Here is a 23159-nt window from a genome sequence, read left to right on the forward strand (position 1 = left end):
TCTGCAAGAATAAGACATCTAGTAGATGATGAACAAAAAGATCTGGCTGCTTTCCACAGCACACATGTAAATGCATGAAATCCACAGTTGTTGCATTCACACAGCAGCTGAATAAAGCTATCAGTCTCATTCCTGACTACTACAAGTTACTACTGAGTTCAGTTTTTTATGTCCTGTATGCATGGAGTCTACAACTTTTTTGTCATGACATGTATGTCATAAATTATATGTTAAGAACTACTGGCAACCAAAGTATTATTAGAGATGTAACGGTATTATCAATATCGTGGTATCACGATAGCAAAACTGTATATCTTCGTAGTCACATGGCGATATAAAACGATAGGTCTTCTGGGCAAAAAGTATCATTTTCAAAATAAATTTAAACTTCTTATTCTTACATAAAAGGTCTTTAAAATTGTGTTTTGAGCCATAATGTTTTGTCACAGTATCTGTCAAACGAACTAATACCAAAAGCACAATATGGCTTAATCCCTTTATCAAGTTTTTTTTTCGCTGCATGTTTTAAAGCAAGCGTGCACTTTGTTCAGGTGATCAGCTCATGATCCGGTGTTTTCCGCACCTCAGAACGGCTCAGTTCACAGTGAGTTTAGCATGTATTTGGAAACTTTATTTTTTACGGAAGATGATTACAGCATTTTACTAGATTTGTAGTAAGACACATTTTTTGTAAGACTGTTTTCACTGAAGCTGGAGTTTTTCCTCAAAACAAAACCTCTACTGTCCTTTAAAAAAAAAAAAAAAAGCTTAAACGTGCAGTATGACACAGCTAACAATTTTTGGTTCCCAGAACGTTTCCGGAATGTTCCCCTAACACAGTGGTTCCCAAACTGGGGGGGTGCAGCAAGGCTAGTCTACAGTCAGCCGATTTTTATAGAGATTTGAAAGAGATAAACGGCCGAAACTATCTGCCGCGCCGCCCGGCAGTATTCTCAATGTGTGATGCTCTGATCAGTATTCCGCTCTATGAATGTGCGTTCCGTTGAGTTGCTCACAGCTCATATGAATGCTCCACTCGTGTATCGCTAATGTGGTAAAACAAAATGGAAAAGCAAAGTCTGCTCAAATAACGCTCCGACAAAAAATGTCTATGTATACTTGTTCCTGTTTGCAATAGCGCTACATACTGTGCTGTAACCATAGGCGGATTAACCATATGGGCAATTGGGCAAGTGCCCAGGGGCACCACGTCCAGGGGGGGCACCACGCAAATAAATTTTCTCCGGTAAGACGTCTGTTTAGCCATGGCCTTTATATACCCTTTCATCAGAACGTACTAATGCTGCCTTCATGTGATATGGGAAAGATGATGCTTTCCACTTGTGAAGTGGAAATTACCAGTGTGTCGTGTTCAGGTGCTTTTGTTGTCGTAGTGAAGAGCAACATGGCGGACTCGCAATTTGTTCTCACATGCTACTTTGGTAAAACAGACCGAATAAAATAACATGAGAAAATTGCCTCCTTCAGAACACTGTACCGCACAGCACCCTACTGGAGGCGAGCCACGACGAGCTAGCATCTTCTCTTAACGGTATTTTTAAAGACAACACTACATTTAAATAGTGACGTTATTAAAATCCTTTATGCCCCAGCATTATGGGGGCTACAAACTAACCAACTAAACAGCAGATAACTTTTAACATCATGCAATGCTTATCATTCAGTATAGTTTCGTTGCTGTCCGCCATGTTGAAAGGTCAAAGTTTATCCCATCTCGGCAACTCGGGTATCATAAAAAATTTCGAGCTTTCCAGTGGAAATTACAACATGAGTGGGTGTTCATGTGCAATTTAGATGTCGGATTTTGGTATTTACCATAATTACGATAGCACATGAAGGCAGCATTAGTCAGTGTTATTCTGCAAAAGGGGGGCCCGGCAGAAAAAGTTTGGGAAGCACTGCCATAACCTAAACAGAACGGAACGTTGCTCCAACGTTCTGAGAAAGGGAACGTTCTATTTACGTAAAGAAAACTTTCCTGGCTAACCAATTGGGAACGTTCTATTTATGTTCCTAGAAGGTTCCCTGAAAGTTCTCTGAAGGTTCCCAGAACGTTCTCCTAACCTCTTCACTCTGATACGCTTCTGTACGTCAGCACTCCCGTTTCCCGGAGCAAGCGGCATGGAAGGCAGACGGATGTGGACCTCAATAATCACTACTACACACCATGTCTTGTTTTAAACTATTGTTTAATCATTACAGATAATCAGAGCACATTTAACCATCATAAGGAGCATTAAATGTGAATGAATTATCCTATACTATGTTAGATTTCGTTAATATGTAAGATGTAGAAGTACCATCATATAATAACCCAGATTTTATGTTTATTAAAGCAGTGGTTCTCAATCCTGGTCCTGGGGGACCCCTGCTCTGCACATTTTGCATGTTTCCCTTATTTAACACCTGATTGAGATCATCAGCTCATGAGGAGAGCGATCCATGAACTGAACAAATCAGCTAATGATCTCAATCAGGTGTGTTAAATAAGGGAGACATGCAAAATGTGCAGAGCAGGGGTCCCCCAGGACCAGGATTGAGAACCACTGTATTAAAGCACCAAATAACATGACTTCAACAAAATATTGGATTTTAAAAATGTGTTTTTTTATTTTTACAAACATTAAAAAACGAATAACATTTATTTGACTTTAACTAGGATAACATTACATTCGTTGCTTACCACTGAATTAAGGATGATGTGCTTCCCTCTTTTGGTCAGTAAACGAAAACGTCTCGGTTAACATCATGTTCTCTTTAATTAGATGTGTCAAATCTCCCTAAATGACAATATTAACTCTCGTATATATATCGTATATCGTATATCCATTAAAGAGATCAATCAACGAATGTTAGTCAGTCATTAAAACGAAACGACCATTATTTTTTTTAATTACGCGAGCTCGCAGCTTTATGTTGAAGACAGGAGAAAGCGCGTGCCGATCAGAGGCGTGCAGTAAAGAAATAAACCCAGTGTTTATGATATGATTTTTAGACGCTTAACCTTGGCTTATTTTAGCTATAAAAATTATATTATCATTATAATGCGATTTGACAACTTTGATGTCTACACTTTATTAAAAGCTTATTTCGGACATGAGATTCTGAAAACAATGTTTGTATGTATATATATATATATATATATATATATATATATATATACATTTCAGCATTAGAATAGTCAGAGTCATCTGCAAAGTTTTAATTTGTTTACATGGTTATGACTACTAAAAATAACCTGCAGGGAACATTCTGGGAACGTTCTCTCTAGGTTATAAAAATTAAACCTAAAAATAACCTGCAGGAAACCTTCTGGGAATGTTCTCTTTAGGTTAAGAAAATATAAACAATCTGCAGGAAATGTTCTGGGAACGTTCTCTGTAGGTTATAAAAATAAAACCTAAAAGTAACCTGCAGGGAACGTTCTGGGAACGTTCTTATTTGTTTCCCAAAAAAGAATAACCAAATGGGAACCATATGGGAACGTTAGAGGAACGTTCTGTGTTTGCTGGGGAATTGCTGACAGCTAGTGGTTTAAATGGGTAATGTTACTGCAGTTCCAATTCAAAATATCTCTTTCAAGTGTAGAAATTAGGAAGGTATTGTAATTACCCTACTGTAATGTAAAGCAAAAAATAATATACCTATGAAATATTCATTTTCATTTATTTCACAGTGTTTACAATATAGGGCTATTACTGAATAACAATAATGTAAAATAGTTTTTATTGTTATTTTTAGTATATTCTAATTTGTTTGGCTTCCTAAATGTAATTTAGACTGAGATAGTATACCACAAATAAAAAGATGGTTGAGTTCCCTTTAAAGTTCAGGTACAAGTCAATTCATTGACATTTTTCTGATTTAAGTTTTCTTAATTAGTTAAGGGGTTAGTTCACCCCAAAATTAATATTCTGTCATTAATTACTCACCCTCATGTTCCAAACAGTACATCTATTCGGCAGTAGGTGGCGAGAAATTATTAGTGAATCAATGAATCGTTCATTCAACTGATTCTTACAAAACCCGATTCATTGGGACGTTCATTATTTCATTTATTATTTACACTGACAAAACCGAATTACATAGATCTCTAACTTACTTTACAATATCTTTGTATGGCAGAAACAAAAAGAGGCAGTATGAAGTGACTGTAAGTGATTAAGTGAGAATTTTTAATGGATTTGTTTCAAAACAACGATTCTGAAAGTCCACTTCCGGAGAAGCAAAACAGCAGGTATCTTAATTTGTTTGGGACAGTTTTCGTTGTTGGGGGAACAGACAACTGAGGATTTTGTGCCTAAAAGGTAAGTTACTCAAAATTACCGCCTTGTTTATTCAGTTGATGTATCAAATCACATTCCCTGCAGCTGACATCTTGTTGATGTTTAGAGCTGCATTCTGACTGCTGTGATTGCTTGGTTGATTTCAAAAGTGCAGAAATAGATTTAACGCCATCAGCGTGGTCAAAATGCTTGCATAAACACAGAGCTTACCCACAAAGGAATTGCTTTTTTTTTTTTTTTTTCCACGTTTACAAGTGGCTACTTAGGCTAATCTGGTGTGCACTAACAGCCTGCAGACATAGGCCTAATTTATATGTTTTCAATGGCGGAGACGTTTATTTAATGAGCGTGTAGTTTATAATTAAGTTATAATTTAGAAAAATCATAGGAGGGTATTAGTTTCATAACCAACACATGAGTAACAAATAAACACAATTTATATTCAGAAGAGATCCGTGCCTGTTTTCTGGTTGAAACTGTTAATATAAAATAAACAAGATTTGAGTGAGTTCTATAAACATAACATTAATTGTGTAATTAGAAATTACGTTAAAGGTCTTACCTGAATCTGTTGTAGTCGGCAAAATGTGTTAAAGAGCAGGTCATATGTTTTTCTAATGTGTTCTAATACTGTGTTGGAGTACCCTACAACAGGTTTAAAGGCATCTAAGGTAAGAAAACATTGTAATTTTCTCAGAATATAAATTTATATATAAAGCCTGCCCCTGCCCCTTTTATCAAAAACATAAAGTTTTTTTGATGTCAGGGGTTGAAGAGACCCCAAAAACCTCATATTTAGCCCCTGGAATGCTAATTTGCCATGGGAACCCTGACAAAAAGCATGTATTTTACATTTCAGAACATTTTTAATGGAAGACCCCCCTCGAAACAATTGAGTTTTGACATAAAAACATTTTGTTTAACACTTAAGCTAGCGAATCATGCCCACAGCTAAATTTTAGCTGCTAAACTGTAAACACATAACATATCAATAATGGTGGATACGTTAGATGAGTGCTAACGTGACAAACTGACGAAACAACCAAAGTCACATTCTGTATTATTTAAAAAAAATAATTAGAACAAAGATATTCTATTAATCGACACATTCTTAGGAAATAGTGAGTTCACAGTGAATTATCAGAACTATTTCAGCAAGACGGTAATATCATGGTTTACCTAAAATTAAAATAAAAGAGAAACGTTGTGAGGAAAAAAGAGCATGTCACAATCCTCACAATCCACAGATTAGATTAAATATTTGATTTCTCAGATTGACCCTGTTAACTAGGTTGTGATTTAGGATACATAAAATATGTCTAAACATTTACCTGACCTTCTCAAATAAAACAATATGGATGTACTTCACAGTATGGGAGACAAGATCTGTCGTTACACTGTGATTTTAAGTGTACATGTACAAGCGTGATTTTCACTGTAACTCCCAAAACAAGTAATAGTAGTAATTTTGAAGAACAAACGTGAAGGCTATCAGACGGACCAGCACCAGGACTTTAATTTGGCACGAGAGGCTATCAGTTGGATGCTCATAGCATGACGCTGCAATAAAAGGCTTTCCTTTACTCTGCGGCCTAACGTTCAATCAGACTGCATATCTGAATCCAGCTGATATTTGTCCAGAACAATGAATTATCTCTCTAAATCCCCATGAACACAAGCACCAAGAGAAGGAGGTTAATCATGGTCACTAACCATGCTGTGCATTGTCCGAAGGACAAGGTTGTTTGATTGTCTCCAGCATGCTGTGTTTTCTTATCTCAGGAATACATGAGCCTGGCGAAACCATTCGTGTGCAGCTGACTGAGATGCACTTTGTAGTAAATCTACAAATAGCAGCCAGAAGAAGAAAACATATGCTATCTCTTGTGCTAAGGAGATGGTGAGCATAAGAAGTAACGTTGCATTCTAGAGATGCCGAAGACTGTTTGATGATTCCTGACGCAATCTGTTTTATCACGTCTATCGGCATGTACGCAATATTGAACTTAAAAGTGAAATAGATTGAATTCACTACTCCTTTGAGCGAAAAATGGATTTAAATTTGTTGGTCTCAGAACGTCATGTTGAATCCTGTCAAGGAATTTGTCATGTCTTCCTTGATTACTTGGATCATTTGTAGTTGGTAGACAACCCAGCATGACAAGTCAATTTCAATTTAATTTCAATCAAAACAGCAAAGCCTGTTTTTACATGTTTCCATTAAAGAGAACAGCTGTAGCTTTTCTGGAACACAATAGTGGGCAAATTTGCTAATAGGCATCCCACGGCTTACAGGCGTGCGTTTAAGCAGCGTCAAAAGATGTGTAGAATGCGAAACAAACGCTTAACTTGAAACATTTGGGAATCCAAACAATGTCCCGCTCCTTGTTCTACATGGTTGCCTTTTCCACTTCATCTTTTCCGTAGGGTTTTTCAGTAATGCGTATCTGAAGCCAACAGGTGTTAGATGAGAAAACAGCATGATTCAGCTGCTCTCGCTGATGTTTTCTTTTTAACATGCTACTTCGTTACCAACGACGTCCACTTTGTCTTGATATAATTTAAGGTGCTTTGTTTCTGAAGTCGTAAAGTGAAGTGAACACTCTGAACAGATTGTCTGTTCGGGATAATATCCGTGTGCTTTTAAAGCAGACAATGTTGATGTCTCGTAGTAAGTGCTGCAGATACAAGCTGTTCCCAATTAACCATTTGAACATTTAATCCAGCAGGCCTCCCATCCCTGAGCTGGGTGGGAGGGCCCCTTTCCCAGCATGCACTCTTCCAGATAAGCAGAGATGGAGATGCAAAGCTGCCTAATATAATTGCATATTAGCTGGCTCAGGCCTGAGCTCCCAGTGGGGCTGTTAATTTATCGCAACCAATTTAAATTCCTGCCACTTTCTAATAGCACTAATGAAAGGCCTCTCCCTACACTAAGAGTACATTTGAGCTTTCTCATTCCGGCACAAGCTGCATTAAACTCAACTAAATGCACAGAAAGCAAGCGGGAACAAATCGGCGGCAAATGTTTGCCATATGTCACCTAGGCCCTAATTAGTGCAAGCAGAACATTGGACAAAAGAGTGAAGAGGAAAATGGAAGTTTGTTAGAGTGTAGCACACAAGGGTGCCCTCGCTGGGATTCATTTTGGAGGCATAATGTGCACAATTAAGCACTTTTAAGTCTCCTTTGTAGCATGTTGCAGCTCTTCCGAGGGCTATAAATAGCGATCTTTCAGAAAATTGGTCGCAACTGCATGTTTGCTGGAGGTGCGTGTGTCAGCATGAGCTCTCATCAACATTGTGCGGCTAACTGAAGGTGGCAGGCTTCACCTTTACAATGTTTTGTTTCTGTTGCTTACAAAACTGAACAGATGATTCCAAAGAGAAAAGTTCTTGTGATATAAAAAGCGAGATTTATGTGCTCCGTTTAAAACCCTGCAGTGTTTACCTTCTGCTCTGACGGCTGTGCCTGCTTTCAGACATTTAAGTGTTCTGAGAGGGCAGTATGTGTGCGAAATGGCAGAGAAGAGGTGACGTAAAGGTCTTCACCTACAGAATGTTCTCCATTTAGATTGAAATAAGAAATAGAAGTGAGAAAATCAATGAATCCAGTCTGGACTTGTCAATCGCAGTAAAAAGAATGAAGACATGCTCTTTAGACATTTTCTGGCAACAGACAGAAACAGAGCAGGCTCCCTGGAGACAGGCTTCATGCAGAGACCTAATAGTGTCAGAGAAAAATAGCAGTCACTGACTATTGCTTGTTGATTTATTCAATGCGATCACCGTTCCTGTAATCATAATTGGATTTTATGAAGCAAATGAAGCTTGATGAAAATAAGGAATGAAAGAAAAGACCTTTTGAGTTGGGGCTGAGATGCTGTAAGTGGTACTTTGAGATGTATCAGGCTAAAACCAAGCTCATTTAACAAAGCTTAGTATTAAATGGTAGACCGGTTGGCACAGACCTTTCGATAAAGTTGTCAAGCTAACCATGATTTCTTGAGCTTCGAAATAGGTTTTCTGGTAAATCTGATCAATACTTAACTGTATCTAGCCATGCGCTTTATATTTATCGCTTAAGTTACTCAGACATCTATGAAGATGGCTCCTCCTTCGGTGAGTGCATTGTACTGTTTGCATTCGCTTCATATTCCCCTTCTATGCCAAGGCTTCTGGGAAGGGGTGCAGCGAAAGTGCTTAGTTTCCATTCTCGTTATCAGGGAGGCAGTGGGAGATGATATATCACAGGCACTTACCCAGTGAAACTGACAAATGAAATGGCATTGGGCTGTGGACAATGCCTGTTTAATGGAAGTGGCCCTCGGTCTAGCACCAAGCTGTGGAGACATTACGCCATGAGATGAAATCTGTAGTGAGGCCTTTCATGCGGATGCAGCTGTCCTTGATAATGCAGCAACTCTTATGAGAAGAAAGAAATGAATGTAGAGTAAAATATATGTTGAAAAAAAACCTACTCAGTCCTGTTTATTGAAGTCAGACTGTGAGTCAGTCACCTGTCTGTGCAACTTAGCATCTCCATTTGAACTTTTGTAGTCTCACCTTTACTTGTGAATACCGCCTGGTTTCAAGTTAACCTTGATGACCCCCACTGATAAAGGCGGCTCTTAGATAGTTTCAGCCTCAGACTTAATTCCCACAGACTGTTGGCTGAACATCTGATGCATAAAGCAAACGAAATTGGAAACACGTTGGGAGTTTCAAAGTCGTCATCTGATTCTACAGGATTCCCAAAAGATGTGTGTGTTGCTTTAATTATCAGTCCAATAACTAGCTGGAAATAAAGCTGTTATGATGCTAAACCCCCTCATGGAAGAAGAAAGTTTTTGTGTGCCCTGTTGAAAAAAAAAAACAGCATATGCTGTTTAGGTATGTTTTGAAGCATAGCAGCTGCATTATGAGCTGGTTTAAACTGGTCATTTGCTGTTTCTAAGCTGGTTTAAGCTGGTCATGTGCTGCTCCTAAGCAACTAGCTTAGTTGGTCATGAGCTGGTTTAAGCTGGTCCTGAGCAACTATCTTAGTTGGTGATGAGCTGGTTTAAGCTGGTCTGGTCATGTGCTGCTCCTAAGCAACTATCTTAGTTGGTCATGAGCTGGTTTAAGCTGGTCTAAGCTGGTCTAGTCATGTGCTGCTCCTAAGCAACTATCTTAGTTGGTCATGAGCTGGTTTAAGCTGGTCTAAGCTGGTCTAGTCATGTGCTGCTCCTAAGCAACTAGCTTAGTTGGTCATGAGCTGGTTTAAGCTGGTTTAAGCTGGTCATGTGCTGCTCCTAAGCAACTAGCTTAGTTGGTCATGAGCTGGTTTAAGCTGGTCCTGAGCAACTATCTTAGTTGGTGATGAGCTGGTTTAAGCTGGTCTGGTCATGTGCTGCTCCTAAGTAGGGCTGGGCGATAAATCGAAAGCGATTCTAAAGCGCGTTTAGTAAATGAAGCCGGTACTTTGATTAGTAGTAAATCTCCATCACGTGCGTTCAGCTGCGTTCAGCTGGAGTGTTCAGAGGCGTAAATCACTGACAAGCTACGCCTAATCGCGCTCAAAATCGAATCGAATCGAATGCGATTTTTAGCGCGATTTGGCGTAGCTTGTCAGTGATTTACGCCTCTGAACACTCCAGCTGAACGCAGCTGAACGCACGTGATGGAGATTTACTACTAATCAAAGTACCGGCTTCATTCACTAAACGCGCCTTAGAATCGCTTTCGATTTATCGCCCAGCCCTACTCCTAAGCAACTATCTTAGTTGGTCATGAGCTGGTTTAAGCTGGTCTGGTCATGTGCTGCTCCTAAGCAACTATCTTAGTTGGTCATGAGTTGGTTTAAGCTGGTTTAAGATGGTCTTGTTATGTGCTGCTCCTAAGCAACTAGCTTAGTTCGTCATGAGCTGGTTTAAGCTGGTCCTGAGCAACTATCGTAGTTGGAAAAAAGAAATAGCTGCTTTAAGCTGGTCCTAAGCTGGTTTAAGCTTGTCATGTGCTGCTCCTAAGCAACTAGCGTAGTTGGTCATGAGCTGATTTAAGCTAGTCTGGTCATGTGCGGCTCCTAAGCAACTAGCTTAGTTCGTCATGAGCTGGTTTAAGCTGGTCCTGAGCAACTATCGTAGTTGGAAAAAAGAAATAGCTGCTTTAAGCTGGTCCTAAGCTGGTTTAAGCTTGTCATGTGCTGCTCCTAAGCAACTAGCGTAGTTGGTCATGAGCTGATTTAAGCTAGTCTGGTCATGTGCGGCTCCTAAGCAACTAGCTTAGTTGGTCATGAGCTGGTTTAAACTGGTCTGGTCATGTGCTGCCCCTTATGCAACTAGCTTAGTTGGTCATGAGCTGGTTTAAGCTGGTCCTGAGCAACTATCTCAGTTGGTCATGAGCTGGTTTAAGCTGGTCTGGTCATGTGCTGCTCCTAAGCAACTAGCTTAGTTGGTCATGAGCTGGTTTAAGCTGGTCCTGAGCAACTATCTCAGTTGGTCATGAGCTGGTTTAAGCTGGTCTGGTCATGTGCTGCTCCTAAGCATCTAGCTTAGTTGGTCATGAGCTGGTTTAAGCTGGTCCTGAGCAACTATCGTAGTTGGAAAAAAGAAATAGCTGCTTTAAGCTGGTCCTAAGCTGGTTTAAGCTTGTCATGTGCTGGTCCTAGCTTGTTATGAGCTGGTTTAAGATGGTCATGTGCTGGTCCTAAGCAACTAGCTTAGTTGGTCATGAGCTAGTTTAAGCTGGTCCTAAATTGGTTATGAGGTGGTTTAAGATGGTCATGTGTTGGTAAATGCTGGTTATGAGCTGGTTTAAACTGGTCCTGAGCTGGTTATAAAATGGTTATGAGCTGGATTAAGCTAGTCCTGAGCTGGTTATAAGCTGGTTATGGGCTGGTTTAAACTGGTCCTGAGCTAGTTGTGAGCTTGTTTAAGATGGTCATGTGCTGGTCCCTAGCTTGTTATAAGCTGGTTTAAGCTGGTCATGTACTGGTCCTAGCTGGTTATGAGTTGGTTTAAGATGGCCATGTGCTGGTCCTAGCTTGTTATGAGCTGGTTTAAGCTGGTCACGTGCTGGTCCTAAGCAACTAGTTTAGTTGGTCATGAGCTAGTTTAAGATGGTCCTAAGTTGGTTATGAGGTGGTTTAAAATGGTCATGTGCTGGTAAATGCTGGTTATGAGCTGGTTTAAACTGCTCATGTGCTGGTCTGGTCATGTGCTGGTCCTAAGCAACTAGCTTAGTTGGTCATGAGTTTAAGCTGCTCCTAAGCTGGTCATGTGTTGGTCCTGCTGGTTATGAGCTCATGACCAACTAAGGACCAGCTTCTGTCTTGTTTTTTATCACCCAAAATGATGGATACCATTAAAAATGTGGAAATTAAAATTAAAATGCAAGTTTTCATTTGTATAAGGCAAACAAAGCTGCTTGGTTTATATTTTTAATGTTCTACATATTTCAAAAGTGTATCATATACATGTTGCTGCCATAATAAATGGCCTATTTCAGAGTTTTTGTTCTCTTCTCTTCTCTTTTTCTTTTTTCTTTCTTTCTTTTTTTTAATGATGGTTTCCATTCGCTGTGGTGGAGCAATGTGCATGCAAATTGCATCAAAGTGTGCAACAGTTGCTATTATGGTGCTCGGAATTAAAAAAGTGAATTTTGAATTGATCCTTTCTTGTGAACTTCAGAATTTGGAATTTAAATGAAATCAAATTTAAATAAATTACCACACAATCTGTGTGTTTGTCAAAGAACAGTAGATAATTCGGCTGGGGATTTTTATGCAGGTGCTGGGCAAAATACACTGACATTTTGGATTTGGACGGCTATAAAATCACAGACTAACCCCTGTAAATATTGAAAATAACTTACATCGCCATGAGAAACAATTACTGTCTGAACAGGGCTTTTAATATTAAGTGCTTATCAGAATCAACTAAACACTAGATTTTCAAAAGTATGTGAATTTAGGGCTTCATACCGGCTGAAAACAACATTCTTGAATGATTTATTGGTTGCCTTCCATTATGTTATTGTAGACTTTACATTTTCACACCTCTAAAGATGACACTGAACAAAAGTGGTTGCTTTACATGTCTGTCAGACAGCCTCTTGTGCGGTCCTTGGCTGCTATAGTATCCAGACATAATGCTGTCAGTGTGAAGGTCTGGCTATGTGACATTAAGTGTGATATAGCTGTGCAGATTATGCTAAGTTTATAAAGTTTGGTAGTTAATTGCACAAGGGTGACAAGTAACACTGATCAACTTGTTTTACTGTTGGATAGTACCCTTTTTGTGTGTTTTTAAGAGATCAGCAGCCTGTTTTTAAGAGCTCTGGAACAAAACAGTTAGCCTTTCCACCTGCTCAGCTCTTAATTTTAATGAGGGTTAATGATTTGGCTATGCAAGGAGATGTGAAGTGAGAGAAACTATGACCTGTTGAGGAGAACCTGGTTTAAAATACAATTAAGCTAAGCTCTCCACAATGGGCCTGGACCTCCCAGTGTCACGTAGCATTCAATGAGATGAGCCTAGAACAAGCTCTTGGAAATTTAAAACCGCATATCTTAACCTTGGACACTCTTCACTCACCGTAAGAAATGACCTGCACCAAATCTATTTGCTGGATTCTTAAAGAGATAGTACACTAGAAAGTGAAAGTTTATATTCCCCTTTCAGAATCTGCAAAATGTTAATTATTTTACCAAAATAAGAGGGATCATAAAAAATGCCTGTCATTGTTTATTTAGTACTGACCTAAATAAGATATTTCACATTATTATGAAAGATGTCCACAAGAGAAAAGAATAGTTGAATAGTTGAATCTTTTCACACTGAGGACAAGGGACTCATATACAGCTATTACAGAAGGTTCAAACACTCACTGATGCTCCAGATGGAAAACCATGCATTTAGAGCTGGGTGTGAAAACTTTTTGAATTTGAAGATCAGGGTAAATTTAACTAATTTGTTTTCTGGGAAACATGTAACTATCTTCTGTAGCCTCTGAAGGGCAGTACTAAATGAAAAAAATATATATATTTATGTAAAATAAGAAAAATGTACATTCCTTTTATAAATCTGGTTACATGCTTTATGAGTTTGATTTACTTAAAAGAACCTGTTCATAAGAATTGATTTGTATGCAGCAGTGAAAAGGAACTCAAAAGAAAGACATTTCGTGGCCTTAGAATTATAAGGTTCTATCTGCGTTCTGAGTGGTTTTGAGATATTGAGCTTTAAAGATTTTGCATTTCATATAGCAAAAACGATATGGGAAACAAGTTTCTTTCCTACATGAAAATGACAGGGACCCTAAATGTATTCTAAATGTACAATATCAAAATCCTCTTAAATTTTAAAATGGGTATTTTAGGAACAGGTCAAATGCAGATAGAACCTTCTAATTCTAAAAAGTCATTTTCTGCTTGGAATTATAAGGTTCTATCTTGCAAAACATTAAAGGATAACTATTGCCAAAATGCAACCTGGGCTGTTTTTTTTTTTTTACTGTAAACGAGACAAACATATATCTAAAAGCATAATTACGACAAACGAGCCGTTTTTGAGATTGACTGTGGTTTTGTTTTGTTTTCAATGGCCGGTGAATGGGAGAACTAGGGGCATAAATTTGAGCGCATCAAAATCGATATTTTTATAACACTAAGAAGGCTCGACACACCTGCAATCTGCATTGCAGATTATGTAGTTTTCTGTTGCTACGTTGGCGCTCAGTTTTTTTATTTTATTTTGACATTTAGCCAAAATATAAAGATTCAGCGCTTCACATAAGCAATTTGGTTGTCTCGACAACAAATGCTAGACTAAGACATTCATCTCCTCGAATGCAAAAAAACATTAGCCTTTATAAATACAGAAAACATGTACTTTTTCAATCAACAGTTCTTTATTTACCTTAAGTCTGCAAACAAGCTGAAATGCTTCAAACTGCGCGCCGCACTTCATTCACGAGAGGCGGGAGGAATAATACGGTTTGACTGACAGTTTAACGAGCCAATGGCGTCACGAGGTTTAGTGGCGGTGGCGTCGCTTACTGACCCAGGATCAGTGAACCGTGGCAGTTATATTTCCGTTTTGAGTTTAAAGTATAGAAAAATATATAGCTTTTAGCTTTTGTTGACGCTACCGCGCTACTTGATCAAAAAAGAGCTTAGCTACTGAAAAGCTATTTGATTCAGAAAACAGCGACGCTACCACCACGCTACTGAGAAATGTAGTTAAGCTAGAAACTAGCAATGACCGGAAGTTCTATTTCCATACTCCGTGTTCCGGAAGCAGGAAGTAAGACATAGGCCTATTGAACCAAGTTAAAGTTCGACTCTGTAGATAGAACCTTTTTGTTTTCTTAATAAAACGTCCTAAAATGTACACAACTTTAAAAAAACCCATTACATAATGTAAATAAGTTGTCACAGAATAAGAATATGTGAGTAACTCAATTTTGACAAAAATGTCAGATAGAACCTTATAATTCCAAGGTGACGATTTCTTGTCATTATTTTGCACTTTTCAATTTTGTCACATTTAATGTAGATTGCTCACAATCACAGTTCTTGTAAAATAGGATTTCTTTTGCCATGATGCTGAAGATTCAGCAGAAAAGTGCTGCATAAAACACAGAGAAAAGAGAATCTGCTTACTTGGTACCTTATGAAATTGCTAAGCGCAGTCCCAATACGTTTTTACGTTGCCACTGACAATAGACATTGAGTAAAAGATCACCTCCAGAACAAAAATTTACAGATAATGTACTCACCCCCTTGTCATCCAAGAAGTTCCTGTCTTTCTTTTTTATCAGTCGATAAGAAATTATGTTTTTTGAGAAAAACATTTCAGGATTTCTCTCCATATAGTGGACTTCTATGGTGCCATGAATTTGAACTTGAACCCAAAATAATTGGTTATTAAAAAAAAAAAAAAAAAACCTTGTATACTTTTTAACCTCAAACGCTTGTCTTGTCTTGCTCTGCCTGAACTCTGTTTTTTCAGGACAGTTAGAGTATGTCGAAAACTACATGGCTGTTTTGAACCAGAAAAAAATTAGCATTTGAGGACGCTTCTTCCTCGGCTGGGATTGTTTACAACCGCATTTGGAAACGTTTAAAGCTGCATTTAAACTGCATTTTGGAAGTTTAAACTTGGGGCACCATAGAATGGATGCCAAACACCACTGGTTCCCATGTATCCAACATTAGACAATACATTGCATCTAATGCCATTGCCAACACATTTGATTTGAGAGCTACATCTGAGGTGAAGTTCTTCAGTGAATAATATAAATTATTGGTATATGTCACACATCTTTTGGCTTCATACAACTTGAAATAAAGTGACATGGACCACTTCTAAACTGTAATACTTCTATGGTGCTTTTTAGTTTAGGTTAATTTTGGGACAATTTTACTACTCCTGTTTCACATTAAATGGAAAAGAGTGGCTATAGCATTCTTTAAAATTGCACCTTTTGTGCTCCACAGATGGGAGAAAGTCATATTTGTTTTCAATTACATAAGGGTTGAGTAAACGATGACACGATTTTCATTTTTGGGTGAACTGATCCTTTAATTGTACATGGTTAGCTATTGATTTCACTAGTCTAAGAATCAAACTTTATCAGAGTCCAAAGAGGAAGAGAGGAGCCGGGCCTCATGTTGATCACCCTGAAGTCTGTTCCTCCAGGGTTTGCGATAACAGAATCTGTTCCCCCAACATCACACGCAGGGGGCCTAAAAGGGGAAAACAAACATGCAGTTTCCTCTGCAGCGCAGTAGTCTAAATCTCAGTCTCCGCACTAATTTGTCTAAATTTACTAGGTTATCAATAATACAGCGTGAGTGAGGCTTACTAAAAAAGGCTCTGTGGTTTTTAATTGCCATTCATTCATAGATCGATTTCAATTCAAAGTGGGAATAATTTAAAATTAAATTACTTGTGAGGCTTGAGGGAGAAAAAATGGTGACTCCACTTGGATGATGCAAAGGGATGAAATACATTATCTGGTTTGTGAAAGTAAGATCAATGAGAAGATTATTTAAAAAAAGAGAACTTTCTACTATGTATCCATTCCAATTTCCTCATCAACCAGAATTTTTGATCACGATTCATAATCAACGATACGTCTGTGCCTAAAAAGTCTTGATTTTTCAATTAGAGATGTTGTGCGTTGTGGAAAAAATTAGCAGCGGAGGAAAACCGAGGAAACATCTCATTGTACGAATGAAACTGGCATAGCAACGAGACTGCATTCAACCACTTGATATAACGTGGTGTTTGTTGCTACGCTAGGATGCTAATTCTGCAACAAAACACATGGTTCTTTGTTTAGTCAGGCACTAATGAATCCTCCTGCTGTCTCCCCATCTTGATAGATGAGCTGTTGATACGCTGGGATATCTGTTGCAGACACAGCAACCTCCCCGGAGGAAACTGTGTGGGACCCTCCTCGCGAAAGTGTCCCTTCGGTACTTATCAAAGTTCCCGTTGAAAGGCTGTCCCCTGCTGTGCTCAAGCTCTCCCCGAGAGGGACGGCCCTCAGTCTGGGGCCCAACTCACCCAGCAGGCCCTTTTTCGGAGTCTTCTCTCTGATAAAGGTCTGACTTGTTTACCAAGTCGGCCGAATCGGCTCCACACTGAGCTCCCTCAACCACAGCGCCCTCTTTTTCCACCAAAGAGCCACAAAGAGAAGATGAAGGACAGGAGAAAGCCAAAACTTTAATGAGGAGAGTGGAGCAGATAGCCAGAATGCTGCACAGGGAATAAATGCAGCGAGAGATAAATAAATAATCATAGTCGGTGCAGCCAAGCATAGCGAGGGTTATGCCTGTGTTCCCTGGAGAGACAAGGCTTCAAGGTTGTATATGCACAACATATATGTCGGGTTGTGGAGTGGATCTATCACCTGCACAGATGTGTGCAGATACCGTCAGAATTTTTGTGTGAGCCAGATGATTAAAAGCGTCTCACAAGAAAGCCAACCAACCGGCCATGATACTCTTTTCAAATGATCCTGACACAACAGGATGTTAAAGCAGGTTTTAATGTGATGGTATGTTCAGTGCCATATGTTTTTGGATATATAGACCAGCTGCTTTTTAAATAATCATTACCCAACAGTCTGATGGACTAAGTTGTAATCTTCTGTTCTTGTCTATTTTTATCAGTCATGTTGGATTTCATTTATTTATTTTTATTTAGATGTTAGCTAGATGTTAGATATTGCATATTTGTGACCCTGGACCACAAAACCAGTCATAAGTGTCATTTTTTTCAAAATTGAGATTTACACATCACATGAAAGTGGAATAAATAAGCTTTTTCTGTTGATGTATGGTTTGTTAGGACAATATTTAGCTGAGATACAACTATTTGAATATCAGGAATATGAGGGTGCAAAAAAATCTAAATATTGAGAAAATCACCTTTAAAGTTGTCCAAATTAAGTTATTAGCTATGCATATTAGAAATCAAAATTAAGTTTTGATATATTAACGGTAAGAAATGTACAAAATATCTTCATGTAACATGATCTTTGCTTAATATCCTAATGATTTTTGCCATAAAATAAAAATTGATCATTTTGACCCATACAATGTATTTTTGGCTATTTCTACAAATATACCGTGCTACTAAAAATATACATAATTTAATAATCTAATAATTTTAAATATCAGTAACTTAAAAATATATATATAATATTTTATTACATAATTTAAATATCTTTTACATTCAGTGTATATAATATGTGAGCCTGGACCACAAAACTAGGTCTAAGAAGCATGGGTATATTTGTAGCAATAGGCAAAAAAATTGGTCAAAATGATCGATTTTTCTTTTATGCCAAAAATTATTAGGATATTAAGTAAAGATCATGTTCCATGAAGACATTTTGTAAATTTCCTACCGTAAATATATCAAAACGTAACTTTTCATTAGTAATATGTATAACTAAGAACTTCATTTGGACAACTTAAAAGGTGATTTTCCCAGTATTTTTTGGCACCCTCAGATTATAGATTTCAAATAGTTGCATCTCGGCCAAATGTTGTCCTATCCTAACAAACCATACATCAATGGAAAGCTTATTTATTCAGTTTCAAAAACCCGACTGGTTTTGTCCAGAGTCACATATACATATTAATCATATTATATCATTTTAAATAATAATATTTTTATGCACAATATTTTTTATATAAGGTATATAAACATTTTAATCATTTTAATAATCAGAAATTACAACTAGACACAGAAGCCACAAAGGCCAGTGTACCAGGTGAAGATGCTAATTATATTATGCTACAAGAAAATCAGTAAATCAGTAAATGACAGGCAGTTTTCAGATAATGAAATCTCTGGTATAGATGTCACCAAAAGCTACTTAATAATATAGTACATATAATATAATCTAAATCAATATAATATAATATAATATAGCACAAGTAGCATTGCATAATAAGTAGAAATGTGTCTGCAGCAGTACAGCACTGTGTATTTGCTCAAGGCTATGTTTTTATGAAGATTCTTATTCAGGATATGAAATGTGTATACACTAAATAAATAAACACACACATATAGATAGAAATACTTTTATATTTGTTGCATATATAACAACAAATTTGTTGTACTTGTGATACGTCTGAAGTGGATAAAGATTCCTGAGACATACCCCGTATACTCAAACCCTATTCTGTGGTCCTCACTAATGCACTGTACATAACCTTGCTTGTGTTTTTTCTCTAATGTTTTCCTATGTTCAGTAAAAAAGCCTTGACTAACAGCTAGCCTGGTTTTCCCCACCGTACAGTGATGTCCTGTACTCTGTGACCTTAAGATCTGCATAATGCATTTCTGTGTTTGGCAGGTGGAGGTGTGGGATGGTGTCCTCCTCTTCAAAACTAGGCTTAACGTCCAAATCCTCTCTCATAAGATTCGGCAGCCTTTGCAGTGGTGATCCGTGGTGGTGTACGCAGCCATTCCGGGAGGTAAATATAGGCTGTGTTGAATCACACTGGCATGTACGAGGTGTGACATTTACGAGTGCTGAGAGAGTCGCAAGAGCCCCGGCTGCGAGACAGCTGGAAATCAGTGCCGGCATGCAAAACCTAATAACAACACTGATATTTACTCTCTCTCTCTTTCGCTCTCCCTCGGTCTGAGTGTCTCCCTCTCTTCGATTCCTTTGATTTTCATCTTTCCTCATGGGGGCAGCACATCTCCACATTTGATGGAATCTGATAATCCTTTCATGCCCCCAACACAGAGATTCAGTTCATTCTTATTTTCGTTTTTTTCTTCCCTCTGCATCTTCTCTCTATACTCTTCTGAAATCTTTTCTCTTTTTTCCTTTTGTGAGGGGCCACCGTGAGTCAAGCTCCACTGCTTTACCAATTCCATCAAAAGGCTAATCAACAATCTCAGAGCGGGGCAGTTCTCAGAACAGTCATTCTTTCTGTGCCCAACCGGCAATCCAGCAAAAGCAAGCAAGCGCTGCAGTAATAGACCTTGAATTACAATTAATCCTGCCTGGCTCGATTTGCCAATAGTAATTCCAGAGCTGCGAGAGCGGGACCGGGTTCGGGCTCGGCTGGAGACTGCAGGGGTGGAGGAACGAGACAACCGGAGTGAGCGAGAAAGAGAACGAATGATGTAGAGCCATGTTACCTGTCACTCAGGCAAAAATTACAGCTCTTTTACGGCCTCGGCAGAAGACCGGGCCATTAGTCTTTCAGGTGCTTATTTTACATTTGTCACCGTGTGTAGCCCAGCACCCATAAAACACCGTTGTTTCAGAGCACATTTTGAGAATCTCTGCATTGCCTGTGCTGTAGGTATAAGTTGTTTGATGTGCAGGCCAAGGCAGAGGGAAGATGAGGAGGGTAATGGGAAAGCTCTGAGCAGCAGGTTGGTTTCCTGCCAGGAGTCTGCTGGAGTGCCCAAGGTGCTCTCTGGTATTTAGATTAGGAGGCAAAGAGGGATTTCATTAGTTGTTTATCTAGAGTCTGTGAATATGTTATGCTGCTTGTGAGGAATAACCGCACACGCACTCAAATGAAGTTCAATGTGTGCACACTCGCACATAGAAATAGGGATTTTCTTGCACAGCTGGGGAGCAACCTGCATTTCTCCCCACCTGCTCTCTCTCTTTTTCTTTCTCTCTCGCTGTACCCAGAGCCCCATTTCATAAGGACTCAGTCAGCAGTGACAGACAGTAGCAGTCAGCAGGCAGATGTCATCCTGTCCAAGGGCAAACCACCATGCCATCCTCACAAGCTCGGCATTAGCACTCGGTTTGTGCTACGTAAAGGGATAGTTAAAAATTCTGTCATCATTTTCTCACCCTTAATGTCGTTTGTTTAAAACGTACCATATTAAAAACACAAAGTATGATCTTTTTAATGAAACCAGTGAGATTTCTGTCCTACTGTTGAAATCTCACGCAACAAAACTTTGAAGCTTCAAAAAGTAAAAGTAAAAGTAAAGAGATCATATAAGAAATCTGTAGCTTAGTGATAAAACTCTATTCTGTGGTAGTATTCAAGTTCCCTATCTTGTTTACCCTCCTTCTCCCCAGCTCCACCTGTACAGACAACTGCATGTTTTATTATTATGTTTTATGCTATTTTAAGTAATCTGAACAAAACCTTATATTTGCTCAGAAGCAGCAGTGCAGCAAATCTTGTAATTTTTAACCTTAGCCACAAAAATGCTGAGTCATGACTGAAATCCATATGAATCGAATGATACGATAACTTTATGTGATAACCAGAATTAATTTAAAGCAGTAGTTCACTTTGAGAATGAACATTTTCTGATAATTTACTCACCCCCATGTCATCCAAGACTTTACTAGATAAGACCCTAAATCCTCTCCTGGGATCATGTAGAGCCCTTTGAAGCAGCATATATAACTGCAGTTTGGACCTTCAACCCGTTGGCCACCACTGAAGTCCACTATATAAAGAAAAATCCTGGAATGTTGTCCTCAAGAACCTTAATTCCTTTTCCTATGAAGAACACACATATGCAGAGCATGTCAAATTAGGTAAAAATGGAAGTTTAAACGTCCTTTATTGACACACAAGGACCAATCAAGCTGAGCACAATTGGGCTTCCATTAGTAATGGGCGATATAAGCGATATGCGATATAAACGATACAAAATTGGCCTACGATAGAGATTCTAATTCTATTGCACTATCGCGATAATGCATGTTTGATGATGCAATCTACCCGCGAAATTTACAGTAACGAGCTGCAACCGGCTGCAACGCATCATCTTGAATAAACATGGCTGAAAGCGTCAGCGAAATAGAGGAGCTCGTGAAAAAGACTGGTGCAACCAGTACCGCCGCTCCATATACGCAGACTAGGCTTGTAAGCACACGTGATGATGCGCAGCATCTGCGCCTCAACGCGCTCTCACCTCTGTTTACGGCTGCCTATTTGGCCAAAAATTATGATAATAATTGATGAACAATATGCCTGGTCCTGGAAAGAGACATCAACAGTCCGGCGCCGAGAAACGAAAGAAAAATAAAGCCCAAGATGAAGCCCGTGCATCACTTAGGTACGTTCATAATCCTGTGAAACTTTATATTATTCTGTCGGTAATAATTTCATGACTAACGCATCTTTCTTAATATGAATACAGGCAGATCTAAGTAAACAAAATGACTTAAAATGCATTATATTAAAACACTGAGGCAATTATGATTATTGATTAATAATGACCATATAGTGTCATTAAATAACAGTGTTAAAATACATAATCTAATACAAAATTAACAGTTTACATTACAATTTTAATAGAAATGCCTGAAAAGGGCACCAAAGGCCTGGTAAATGCAGTTGTTACACTTACATGATGATCGAATTCCTTGTTTAATATTGACCAAACATTTAATTAAAATATCCTCATAATCTTTCCTTTCATTTCCTCAACTAAAATATGTGGCCATCATAACCCTTGTCTGCTTTGTCAAATAGCAAAGGCTTTATCATATGAAGAGCTCATTTACGACTTTGCCTCAAGAAAAAGCAGAAGTGTGCCTTTGTAAATTTTGAACTTTGGAAAGCTCCAGCAGATGACAGTGTTGATTTTATTTCAGTTTATTATGGTTTATTTTATTAAGATTTCACATTTTTAATTGTTTTATTTAAAGTGTAATTTTAGTTTGTATTTTTTGCTGTAGAGCTACAATTGTAATTTATAAATGATACAATTTATTTATGTATTTACTATTTACTTTTATTTGAATAAAGTTCTATTTTGGCCCCTATAGTAGGTGTTTTTTTTATTATTTTATTTTTACTTCTGTAATATTTGGGAGAGGGGGCACAAAAGTAAATTTCTGCTTAGGGCACCCATTTGGCCAGCAGCGGCCCTGGGTGCAACATCTGATATTTGGATGTGGTTTGGCTTTAAGCCGTCCGACGAGCAGCAGCAAAATATACCCTGTAGAGTGTGTGGGGCAAAAGTTCCAGCTAAGAGAGGTAACACGACTAATCTGTTCTACCACTACATTTAGTTTATTTATCTGCAACATTGTGTTGTTTAATTACAGTTTTGCTTTTGCACAATAAATGTTCTCAAAACGACATGCAACGTTTCTTTATTTCTTAAAAAAAAAGAAAAAATTGCAGTTTGGCTTTCCTAAGGGTCTATGTAACCTGTTCTGAAATGGTTCTATTATAATTTATATATCGCAATATATATCGTTATCGCAAGAGGCTGCAATGTATATCGCAATATGGATTTTAGGCCATATCGCCCATCCCTAGCTTCCATGTTTACCATATTTAATGAGCTCTATACGTTGATGCATTGTTACATGCATAAAAGCCAAGATTAGA

This window comes from Garra rufa, chromosome 3, assembly GCF_049309525.1.
Source record: "Garra rufa chromosome 3, GarRuf1.0, whole genome shotgun sequence".
In the NCBI taxonomy this organism is placed as follows: Eukaryota; Metazoa; Chordata; class Actinopteri; order Cypriniformes; family Cyprinidae; genus Garra; species Garra rufa.